Raw genomic sequence first — 13536 nt, 5'->3', positions numbered from 1 at the left:
TTTTTTTTCTGTATGATTTTTAAATGGCAGAAATAAGAATTATAAACATGGAAAATTTTCCTACATAAATATAAATATTTAATAAAAATCCAGAATGTTTTTCCCTATTTTCAAACTTGACATAGGTCAAATTTATAATTTTCAACTTTGATATACAATACTTCTATAATTTAAAAGAAAATTACCATTAGCATTGTCATCAGTTTGTAATTTGCCTCAGAGTTAATAGAAGGCAACCTTGCGGTGAAAGAAATTGACTCAGTCTGCTTCTGTCACAAGAGATCAAACCTTAGAGACATCAAGAATCACTTTGTTCAGGTGTGTCATCTTTTGAAAAGAGATGACCATGAGATCAATTTAGACTACATACAAATATGCCTTGAAAGTTAGAAGGGCTAATAAAATGAATAAATTTTTACTTTTCTCTTCTTAATTTATAAAATAGAAAACTATACCCCAGAGAAACAAATGGATTTCCCAAGGTAATAAAGTTAGTGGCAAAGCAGTGACAGGGACCTACAGCAAGAACCTTTTTGACCACATGCAAGGCCTGATAAGATTTTCCAAACATGAGGAATTTGGGGAGAGCTTATAACACCTCTGAAACCTGCTCAGAGACAAACTGGACCAAAAGTGATTATTTTAACATTGTTTACTACAGAATAATTCCTACAGACCCACAAAGTAACCAATACAAAAGAAGGAAAAGAATCAATGATACTTTGGAAGACTGTATGTCTATATTACTTGAGAAATGACAATAGTACTATAAGAAAAAAGAAAAAAAATGGTTAAAGTTCAGAGGACATATAAGAGTAACCACCACACTATTTAAAAAGAACTTCGTAGTTAAATATTTAATAATGTTTAATATATTAAATGCTCATAAAATTATATAAAGAAAATCTACTTGATATGTATTAAGGCCTACTACGTGCCATGTAAAGCACCTAACATCTGTAAGAGGGTAAAGACTAACCATCCCCATCTTACAAAAGGTTTGCTTGGGCTGAGACTGACCAAGTGCTTGGCCTAAGGCCCAAGGCCACTCAATGAGAAATTATCAAAGTCAAGATTAAATTTCAGTTTTACTCCAAAGCTTGAGCTCTTCTCATTGACCACACGGTGTTAAAAGCTTTGGGATAAATAACTATATTCTACTTATTGTAGTGTTAGAATAGTGTTGGGAGTTCCTAACCCAGGCTACCTGGTTTCCAATCCAAACACTTCTTAGTGGTAATAGCAATGGTTGAGTCTGAGTATTATGTTCCTAACTCTTGTCTGTCCTCAAACACAGTGAGTAATACTTTCAGACACAAAACCATTTTCCCTTTGTACTAAAAACACTGAGGAACTACTCTAACCATAGGAAAAGTCTGCATAAATGACCTAATTTTTCCCTTTTGGCTCCCAATGATGTAGAATTTTCTGTATCATTGCAAAGCAGAAAAGACTCCCTTTTTCAGATTTAGCATTTGAAATATGACCAACATTGGATTTGTATAGAGAATCCTCAAACCACAGTCAAATTCCTGAATTTGTCATCATCAACAATGCGTTGATTCACCGTCTCCTCAAAATACAACACAAAGTTTAAAACCAATGCTCCTGGCAACATAAATAAAAGGCCTGACTTTGGTAGCCATACAATCCAATCCAATCAAGCCAATTTAATCAATTTAACCCAATCAAATCAATCAAATCTATCTACAAAATACTTTTTTCAATTTCTATAAATTTATATATTTCTTTATCCAAACATCTTCCATGTTGACAATGACCTCACTGAAACAAAATCAGTGTGAGATAAGCTCTACTTCTTGGAAAGGTGTCTCATTTTCTCAGGTAGGTATTAGATAAGGGACTGTAATAGGACCAATTACCTGAGGCATATTAAGAAGCAATCATGCATAAAACCTTTTTCAATATCAACTTCAGAGCAGGACTAAAGGTGAATTCATTAATTTTAATGCTAAGACAAATGAAATAGAAAGTCACAGTTAATAATTATGCTGGAAAAACAAATTAGAGTTTGTCACACTTAAAGAAAATCTTTTTTAAATAAAGAAATTATTCAAAAAGAAATTTTGTCAATAGTATTTCTGAAGTTATGTCAGGAGTGTGTGTGTGTGTGTGTGTGTGTGTGTGTGTGTGTGTGTGTGTGTGTTTAAAAAGCAATAAAAACGGAGAACCTAATGCTTCTTAATTTTGCTATATTTTCTACCATGGATGCTCACAGAGGCAACTGATAGTAGTTATGAACAAAGAAGAAGAAATGTCTCTGCTAATCGGCAAGAAACATTGTTGCAGTTCATGAGAAGAAATAATGGATACAATTTTGTTATTTTGGGAACTGATGCTCACTAAATGGACCTTTATTCTATAAATGAATCTCTAACTGAAAGGAAACTGTGAATTTTCCTTTTAGAGACTTCTAATTTTTGCACTTACTCATTTGTACTTATGCTACACATACATTAAAAAAAAAAAAACTTGTTTTCCATTTAGAGGTGTTAAGAGCTTTACTCCAAATAACAAACTGCCATAACTCCCTTGTATAGAAACTAAATTTAAAAAAAAAAAAAACTGAGCAAGGAAAATGCAGACATATCTGTAAATCTACTTGGAAACCATGTTTACCTAGCAAATTCATTATAATAGTTTCAATTAAATTAAACTCATTAAGAGGCTCACTTAAGGTTTCATAGTCTTGATGGTACATAGTATGTCTTCAAGATCTCGGCTCAAAATCTTTAACACAAAGACATACAAAACTTTTTTTCTTTTAACACTCTTTAAGCATTTAACGTTCCTTCCTGACAAAAACGTTCATCCTGCACACAGGTACCTCAACATCTAGTGATAAACAGAGTGAGCATCAACATATGCTAAATAACCTTATGTGTTACCTCAATGAATGAATTCATAACCTTTAACTTTCATAATAAAATATCTTTATTTTCAACATGGCTGATATCTACAGCATAGAGGTGCTTTCTCAGTCAGGAATGAAAAATTCCTGCCCTTCAGATATTCACTAAACACTCACTTATGAGCTGCCTGCCATAAAACTCCTATCTTAAGCCTGCTGGAAACCGTTGACATTCAAGATAATTGTCTAAAAAAAGCTGACAACTATTTTACTCCTTTACGATTCTTCAGGCTTTCCCCCACGTTTCTAAATAATCAGAAAGCTGACTTAATCACTTTGTTTCCTCGTGTAATTGTCATTCAAGGCATCTACCAAAGGCTGAAATACCAGAAGCAACCATATGTGGAAAATCTTTCCTATATTTTACAGCTTCTATTGAGAATACATGCCATTATGTCATTCAAATGTATAACCATCCTCATAAGACATGAGGGAGAAAAACGTTTCTCTTGAACTGCTAGCCCTTCTTTAGACAAGATGAGTCTAACAAACTCAAAGCTATCTACGGAAATGCTATAGCTTTCCCCAGCACATCTGTTTGTTTGTTTCGTTGTGTTTTGTTTTGATATAACCATCTCCTGTCCAATTTTGAGCCTGGCTCATGATATTTTGAGCCTGGCTCATGATATTCATCATGTATCAGTGGTTTCTGGTTCATAGTCTGTATTTTTCTTGTTAATTACCACCAATGCCTTTTAGCTTAAACAACATTAAAAATATATATTGTAATATATGTTAAAAATAAAATGGCAAAAATATATCTAAAAACAGATATTAGTTTGTATTGCTGAAATAATTCTTATTAATTCTACTTTATCACAACTGATTGCTGGGGCCCCAAAATGGTCCACATGGACAAGTCTCATTGATCTTACAACACTCTTGAAAATTACTGATAAATATTTTTATTCTAAATTAGTAGTCTCTGCTACTTAGGAAAATATGAAGTTATTTTTCATTCTTTTACATCAATAGGAAAATATTATTATTTTTCATTCTTTTATGGTACCTATGCCATCTGTCCTACTCTCATATACCCTATGTGTATTTTTACAAATATCACTTAAATAGTTCAATACATTTTTAAAATTTCAGGATAAGTATCATTTATATAATAACGTTTATATAAATATAAACGTTTGAGAACGTCTAAGTTATTTCTGGTCACATCATAAATATGTGCCTATTAGTAAATGAGCAAATCAACAAATAAAATGTCTAGGATACAACTTCATAGTTCTCTCTTTCTGACCAAGTGTCTTTTAGGAAAGTAAGAGGAAGCTTTGTAAATGAAACAAAGAATCAAATCCATTTTGTTCCTACAAAATGTCCATGGTTATAAAACAAACTGTTTGATCGTTAATGAAGCAAACAATTACTCACTCCTGAATGTACCTCTGGACTTCATGTGTGTAAAAAGTACTCAAAAATGAATTAACATTTCTTTCCACATTTCAAGAACCCCTAAGTTTATTCATTTAAAAATTCACTTTTAGATAAACTAGAGGGGTAGTGATAGTATAGAATGACAATAAGTACACATGACCTATTTTGTCTTACTATAAAAAAAAATGCCAATGACATAAAAAACAAAAAGAATAAGGCTGACATAGAAATATAAGCAGAGATTCGAAGCTCTTGGAAAACCAGCTGAGGATATTTCACTAACTGGACGATCTCAATGCACATATCATTCGTACAAACTGCCCTCTCCACTCAACCTCTTAATTTTCAGATTCCCATTCACTGCCCATTTCCCCACTTATTCAGAGTTAGACATACGGCACCATCTTTGATTTTTTTTCACCCTTTTCCCCCATATCAATTATTCAGTAATTTATAGGAGAGAATTTCATTGAAATATCTTGTCACCACCTCCCACTCACTGGCTAAAGCATAGGCTACCCAGCACAGAATTAAGACCTTTCATGGTTTAGACCAAACTTACCTACTTAGCTTTGCTTCCCACTAGTCATTTCATAAAATTCTCTTTCCAAGACCTTTGAAGTTGGGATGCATCATACATCCTAAGCAAATTCTAGAGTCAAGTCCATTGTTCTTACCTTATCCTATCAGTCCTTTAGTGTCTATTAAGTTTTACCTATATTGTATTTCTGAATTTCAATTACACTGATTTTCTGAATAACTGCAGCATTTCATTCATTCATTATTGTTGTTGTTTTCTCTATCTCTTTGAATATGTATGTGACACACAAATGATAGACTTAAAATGGTGTGGGAGGTGAGAGGGTCATAATACAGTCTGCATTTTTTACTGAATTTAATCCTATATTTAATTTTTATACAATTGATTTTTCTCCACAATGAGATTATAGTAATTTGGAAGCAATGATAATTTGCACTTTTCTTTTATTCCCCACAGCTTTAGAACAAATACTCATTTGACTGAATTCCTTAAATTAAAAAATAAATAATAAATAAATTTTAAAACCCTGAAAAAAATATATGCTGATTTCATCTCTACTGAGTTTCTGGGAAAAGAAAGTCTATAAAATAACTAGCTTTTTAAGCCAGAAGATAGTGTTATTTCTAAGCTGAAATAATTCATTGTCTAAAATTCCAGAAAAATAGCTTCTGTTGAAAGGTATCATTACCTTGCGAAGTATAATCCTTTCTTAAGGAAATATCAATAATGAACTGCAAAAAGATAGGTGTGATTTTTTTTTTTAATGTGCTCATTAAAACATTTGTTTAGATGAAGTCCAGCCAGCAAAATTAGCGTAGCTCCCAGGGAAGTTTTCATTCTAATCACAGAGGGTCTGCTTTGATCATCCTTTATACCCTTAGAGAAAACCATATGAATTCTCCATTAGGGACTGGACAGTTATTCAACTGGGACCATTTCTGAGCAGGTGTTTTGCTAAACCCATTAACTTCCTCCTCCTTATGGTCTCAGAAAAGCAAAGCCAATGCTGACGGAAGCTAAGGACCAGAATGTAAAACAGTAACTGGGCTTGAGACATTTCTCACGTTAGATAAATGGGCATTTTTTCTCTCAGATAGTTCCTGCAAAATAGGATTAGTTTTGTTTTAAAAGATCTTTCAAACTAAAGGATTTTCCCAGTTCTAACTGTAGTTATTTTAGTGCTTACAAATTCGCACAGCATGAAATTTATACTGATAATAGTGCAGGTTTATTATACTTCAGTTGTTTGTTTGTTTTCCTAAATCACTACAAAATAAAGAATTGGTCCCCTTTTCTATAATATCTCTTTACATACATGAACAATAATACTAAGATATTTCACTCTTGTTTTCTTATTCAAATGGAATTATTCTACTTCATTTACATTTTCATCACAGACATATTGCTGAGAATTTTAAAACACAATTTTTATTTCTCTCCTGCACCTCCTCTATATATGTCAGCTTCTTCATTAGCTGAATAGATTAATATAAAATTGTATAAAGTCATTTTAATGCTGTTGCTACTCCATGATAAAAGATTGGAATTTAGGAGCTAGATACAAACATAGATAAATCTTTAATAAAAAATAGAGAACTGGTCATTTTTATTAAATACAATGACTTAAAGGGACACTCCAGTTTCCATGGAGAAAAATAATAATATAAATGGATAGAGTTTAGGAAAAAAATGGAATCACTGTACCATAGTTTAAATTTAAGATAAAGGATTTTTTTTGTTGTTGTTGTTAATCTACACAATCTTCGTTTCTTCTTCATGAGATACGTTAATATTAGTCTTTACAAATTTTCCCTCATTTCTTGTATGTGGTTTTCCACCAATTTCAAAATCTTTTAGAACTGATTTATACCCTCTAAATTACTGTATAGGTTTTGTAATCTGCTGTAACCTTTAAGTGTGCTCTCGTGTAATAACATTCAGCACTAATTAAGTTGTTCAAAAATACTATGGTAACAAAATACCTCTGATAAAGAGCAGTTGAGATGGTTACTGTGCCACTGACTACAGATCTTTAGGTACATCTTTCATCTAGTTGATGCCCCATCCGTTTATTATGGGGGATATAACATATTTATTCTCTTTTTTGGTGGAAATAGTCTGCCTGAATGTAAAGCAGGAAGAAAGGAAGGAAGGGAGGGAGGAAGGAAGGAAGGAAGGAAGGAAGGAAGGAAGGAAGGAAGGAAGGAAGGAAGGAAGAAAAGTTGCAAATGACAAATGTCATTCTCTCAATCTACTGGGTCTGTCATAGAAAACTAATTACATGAAAAGGGACTATTTTATCTCAGTATCAGAAGGCAGCTTGTAAAAGAGAGGAAGATCTATTCGCTTTATACTGTGTTTTAAAAACTGAAATAGCAGAATTTCTCAATTTTGATGTAATCAGAGGGTTATAAATTTGAAGGTTCAGGAAACATTGAATTTAATGCCATGCATGACTTTCCACACAATAGCCTTTGTTTGTTGGCTTTGTGTCATTGAGTATTAGACAGATTCTAGTACATCAAAGTCTTCTAGTAGATGTCTCATCAAGATGAATATTATAACACTTGAATGTGAAATCCAAGTATTTTAACAAGATAAAATCAATATGTTTCCTAAAGACAGTCCTTATTTAATTAGCTTCATGAGGCCACATAAGGCAGTTACCAGAGAAAAAAATCAAATACATCTGTTTACTGAAATAAAGCACATTATAATTAACAATATATTGGCACAGGCCAAATCAGTATTACTGACAGCACTGCCTCTTTAAACTAGCTCATCAACTGATAAAGTTCTTATCACAAGTCATTAAAATATTGGCTAACAGATAAAAGGAAACAGAGTTCATCTAAAAAAGAAATGCTTTTCACTATTCACTGAAATTGAAAAAAATTCAGGTAAAAGGAAGCTTGAAAAGAATAAAATCAATTAAGTCTTCCATTAAAGCAAAATTCTACTCTAATTCCAAATTAAAAATAAAAGTGTTTCTCTGCAGCAGAAAGTCTTCTTAATCTAGGATAAAAATAGATGAACTTACAACATATAGCAGTGTCTCGTTTAATCACAGCAGGGCGACTGAGTATATTTTTTCAGAATTCTTCTTGGGTACATTTCCTAAAAAAGAAAAATTAAAATAAATAAACTTACAGTGAAATGTTACAAAAATTACCTATAAGGAAACTAAGTTTGTGTAATGGAAAGACCACACAAAACTGTACAAACCGTGGGCCTATATAAATAGTCCTTAAACTGTAATATAACCAAAACTATCCCTGATGTCAACTGTGCCTATGCAGATCATGTGAAAGGATTTATATCAATTTCTATACAGTTCCAAAACATCTAAGTACTTCAGTATATTATGAATGAGTCAACTGAGGTTTTACTTTCTAATAAATAAGTTTAAAATGGTCTCTTGTAGTATAAGACGGAAAAGGTCGCTTACACCCTTCATGTGTTGTTGTTGAATAGCTAAGACACTCAGCAATAGCCCCAAAGGCTCAGTGCAAACTAAAAATCAAACTAGAACATCCAATCCCAGTTTGATACAGTTGTTTCATGATGATACAGTCTGAAATTGACAGAATGTTTTAAACCAAATGAGGATAAATAAAAAGATGACACACTTGAAGGATAAACAAAGAACATTATGTGAAGCAAGAGCTTCATGTTTGGATCCCTGTACATTCTAAGCAGCACATCAAGAGAAAATACCCACAGCCACATACTTCACTGCCTCTTATATCCCCATATAAAAGTGTGTATAAAACAGCACCAAGTATTCTACCCTTATTTGCCTTAGGACCCACTCCAGCCAAAGGCAAACATCACTATCATATTGAATTGCCTACGTCTGGTTGAAAGGGCTAAGAATGCCAATGTCCATACAGGTATCTGACATCAACCTCTTAGAATCTCTCCATGTTCTTTTTTACATGAAGAAAGATCACAGATGGTATATTAACAAATTGTACTCATAGATACTATATGATTGGTCATTTTCAAAGAATGTACAGAGTAACATTATAGTTGTAGATACAATTACATTTTCATATTAATGTTGAATCTATTTACAGAATCAATGTGAATGCAGCTAAAGCAGAGGTTGTATAATTATTTAAAATAAATCTGCCTGTAGAATTAATAAGTTGATTTACAAAAGTCAACTGCTGCCCCTGGGAACAGATTGTAAATATAAATGGTAGAAAAGCTAAATTCAAATTATATACAATAAATTCAAACTCAGATAAGTCAGAGAAATAATAACAACAAAAACATTTCCACAAGAGAAGAATACATTGTGTAGATGTATGAGAATTTCCATTAACATTTAAATTATTATCAATGCAATTTTTAAAATAGGTCATTGTTATTTCTACTTGCACTAAATAATTTTTTTATCAACTGTGCATTTTCTAATACCTAAAATAAGTATTAGAAATCAAATATCTATCAACAATTGCAAATGACTTCTTTTACAAATTAAAGAATGGTGCCCTTTTTTGGCTCAGAATAGACCAACTGCTATCATCCAGCTTTAATTATGATTACCTTCAGGTTTGCTTAAATTAAAATGAAAAACTTGAAAACTGTTCATATTTTGAAGGGTCTCACTTTTAAAGATTATATAACTTAAATGGAATTTAGATATTCAAAATCTGAGTTCCAAATACAAAGTATTGTGAAATATCAATGGATCTATTCGCATAATGAAAACAAATAAACAGAAACCCTAATAAATTGTGCAGAAGTTATATTGTCATTAACTGCATGAGAGAGATTAGTGTTACACATTCTACTGTTTCATCATTTTAGGTTCTCCAGATGGCCTTTTCAAAGCTTAATAAACCAAATGTTTTCCCTCTTCATATGTACCTATCCAACATTTACTTCCTCTTGTGCAATATGGCATGACAGGCAATAAAGGAAAGAAGGGAGGGAGAGTTGGAAGGGAGAAAGGAAAGAACAAAGTTTACATAAAGAAAAGTGTGTTATCTGGAGAAAGGAGAAAGTTTCAGAGGAAACTGTGGTTGACACTGGTGTTCTTATATATCTGGGCATTTGGTGAGGTGGGTGTGAAAATGATCTTACTATGAGTCACTGAAAGGAATCCTGAGAGAGAGCTAAGGGAATAGAGAATTGTACAGATAAGTATATCCCAAAAATAAATTATTCAGCCAGAAGTACGGAGATATCAAGATTTAGTCAACAGATGGTAGACAATGATTAGACATGAGACTTATCTTTGACACCACTTCCCCATGGCTGTGGCAGATCCTTTTGGAAAAAGGAAGAATGTAAGTTAAAGGTAAAATTATTATTTCACTAAAAATGCTGGACAGATCTGGCTACTCAGATTGAGAATAGAATATCTAAGGGTTCCCCACTCACTTGAAACATATTTTCATATTTTTATTAATAACTGTGTAATCCCAAAATAGGCAATTTGCATATTTATTATGACAAACTTCCAGTAAGTGGAATAAATTGTTATAGTACAATAAGATAGGGTCAAGATACATCATTCCACTTGGATTTTCAGAAGATAAACAAGTTTGATGAAGACCTGATAATCAATAAAATGGTGTTTTAATAACATGTATGATAATCTGTGCTTCTAAACAAGTAGCTGAGCTTCAAACTGATATAGCCATCAATCTTTCTATTTACCTGTTTCTATTTTATCTACCTACCTACTTATATAATCTATCATTATATGTATGTACATATATATGCATACATGTGCATAAAATTTTTTAAAATCTCACATTGGCATTAATGCACTGGCTATGCTTGATATACTGCTGTTGTAGTTCACATCATCTTTCTTGGGGTACTGCAACTTAAAGGTATTGCTGAACTCCCTGTTTAAGTCTATAAGGTGCTTTCATTATAATATAAATCATTGCATTATTAATCATTAATAATCCAAAAGTAAATATTAACATAGGCTTAAATTCGAGGGTACTATATAATGATCCATGCATTATATTACAAGAATTGCCATTTTTTTTAATGTGGAAATTTGGTCAGTACAAAAATTAAATGCTATGTTAAAATTTTCTGTTTCTTTCCAATACAGGCTCTATATTATGTTTTATGATTTTACAAAAATTGACCACAGCAGAGAAAAAAAGGTTAAATGGACCCATTTCTATAGAAGAAGTAAAGTTATAAAATAAATACCATACACAAATGAACCAGGCTCAGATATTTTCACAAATGTAGTCAATTAAATCTCCAAAGATCTAATAATGCCAATACCATTAAGTTGTTCCCAAAAAAACACAAAGAAACATTTCTAAACTTTTTATGAATGAATATAGTAGGTGATAAAGCTAGATTAAATTACACTACATAAGAAAACTACAGATCAATACATATGCTTATGCATGAAAAAATAAGTAAATTAGCAAAGATAATCCAACTGCACATTTAAAAGATTAACACGTCATTACATGAGATTTACTCCAGGAAAACAAGGATAGTTCAATAATAGGAAATTCATTTTATTTTTTATTAGTTTCAGGTGTACAAAACAATGTAATAGTTAGACATTTATACCCCTCACAAAGTGAACCCCCCACCACTACCCCTCTGACATCCTATATAGCTGTTCTAATTTCATTGACTACAATCCCTATGCTGTACTCTACATCCCATAACTATACTCATATATACAGCATATTTATAGCTGACATTCAATATTATTCTAGTTCAGTTTCAGGTGTCCAGTGCAGTGGTCAGGCATCTACACAGTCCATGAAGTGGTATCCCTAATAAGACAAGTACCCATCTGACACCCTACGAAATCCTTACAACATTGTTGATTATATTCCCCAAACTGTCTTTCATATCTCCATGGCAATATTGTGACTACTAATTTGTACTTTCTAACCCCTTTATCTTCTCCCCATCCCTACCCCCCTCCCATCTAACAACCATCAGTTTTTTTGGTTGTTGTTGTTTTTCTTTATATCTCTGAGTGTCTTTCCATTGTGTTTGTTTGTTTATTCTGGATGGATCTAGAGAATATTATGCTAAGCGAAATAAGTCAGATGGAGAAAGACAAATACCATATGATCTCACTTATATGTGGAATCTAAAGAACAGAAATTCATTTTAAAAGTTTGTCATATAAATAGATTAATGAAGAAAAATGTTACAATCATTTTAAGTGCTAAAAATGTTTTTGTCATTCAATATCCATTCTTAATAAGAACATTATGAATAAGAATTGATAAATACATACTTATCATGTAAAATATACACATCTCACCCAAAGTCATTGTAGCTCCCACTCTGCATTATAGGCTCAGAATGACAATTAAGTACATAAGACACAATAGGCTTTATTCAAGGCCAACTTTAAGTTAAGAAAAGATATATACTGGTAAAAGGGTGCAAACTTTCAGTTATAAGATGGCCAAGATCTGAGGACCTAATGTATAACATGGTGACTGTAGTTCATAATACTGTAGAGTAGATCTTAAATGTTCTCACCAAAACAAAAGAGGTAAATATATGAGGTGTGGTAGGTGTGTTAATTAACTCGATGGGGGTATTCTTTCAAAATGTATATGTATATCAAGTCATTATGTTTTATACTTTAAAAGGATATTTTTAAAAGGATATAAACTAGGCAACACAGCATGCACATCAAGAGTCTTGTAAATTCCAGTCACAGTTTCTGACATCCACAAGCATTCTTGAGATGCACGATTCTGGGAAATGAGGCTAGGTAGGTAGAGATGGTAAGAAAAGGTATGGACCATCTCATCTCAGGGAAGCCAGTGGCTTTGGTGGCCCTTCAGTGTTTATATTTTGCTCTCATTCTTTTGTGCTACTGCGTATTATGAATTGCAATTTACAAAAATGCAATTCCAACTACCTGGTAGAGTACTCAACTCAGTAAATAACAATGTTTTTTAGAAGTTCACATTTACATTGGATCTGGTATACTCCTATATACCCCATGAGTTAATAATGTTATAAGGAGTTTGAATAAAGTCGCTTCTCAGTCAGCAAGGTCATAGGATTAATTTTTGTTAACCCTTTTATTCCAGGCAACATCTTAATAAGCAATTAGGAAGCTTCCTCACTACGGTTAAGAACAAGGCAGTGGTACTCACCACTACTGGATTCAGTAGCCAAAGCAATCAGATATGAGAAAACAATGGGAGACATAAGCATTGAAAAGAAAAAAATAACTCCATCTACTTGCAGGTCATATAATGTTTTGCATGGAAAACCCAAGAGCTGAAACAATGCTAAACCCAATGCTAAATCAACAAATTCAGTAAGATTTAAAAAACTATATAACTGACATTTGAAATCAATATCCTCCAAATGTCTGTCCAGATATAATGCAAGAGAATATCTCACAATAGAAACAAAAACAAAAAGATAAGTAGGAATAAATTTACTAAGAACACTATATGAAGAAAACCTTACTTATAAAAGATGTAAAATAATCTTAAAATAGTCATTTTTATCCAAGTTAATACATACATTTTTAATTATCCCCCAAAATGTTAAGAGTTTGTTTTGTTTTGTTATTCCTTCTAAAGAGGGGCAGATTGATTCTAAAATACAAGTGGAAAAGTCAACATGGAGAATAGTGAGCAAACCCTACAGAAGAAATGAGGAGCCTTAGCCCTAGCAAATGATAAGA

At 32.3% G+C, this 13536-nt stretch overlaps 1 protein-coding gene across 2 annotated transcripts in view; it reads right to left on the bottom strand.

Moving 5' to 3' along the window:
• Positions 1-13536, bottom strand: part of MARCHF1 (membrane associated ring-CH-type finger 1) — a 635011-nt gene that overhangs the window by 435534 nt on the left and 185941 nt on the right. For both annotated transcript variants that reach the window (XM_019650581.1, XM_019650582.1), the window contains exon 2: positions 7900-7976. The gene's annotated coding sequence lies outside the window, so the exon portion shown is untranslated. The remainder of the gene's footprint in view (positions 1-7899; positions 7977-13536) is intronic.

This window comes from Hipposideros armiger, unplaced genomic scaffold (genome assembly GCF_001890085.2).
Source record: "Hipposideros armiger isolate ML-2016 unplaced genomic scaffold, ASM189008v1 scaffold_142, whole genome shotgun sequence".
Lineage (NCBI taxonomy): Eukaryota > Metazoa > Chordata > Mammalia > Chiroptera > Hipposideridae > Hipposideros > Hipposideros armiger.
The sequence above is the reverse complement of the archived record's forward strand: the minus strand, read 5'-3'. Positions and strand labels throughout refer to the sequence as shown.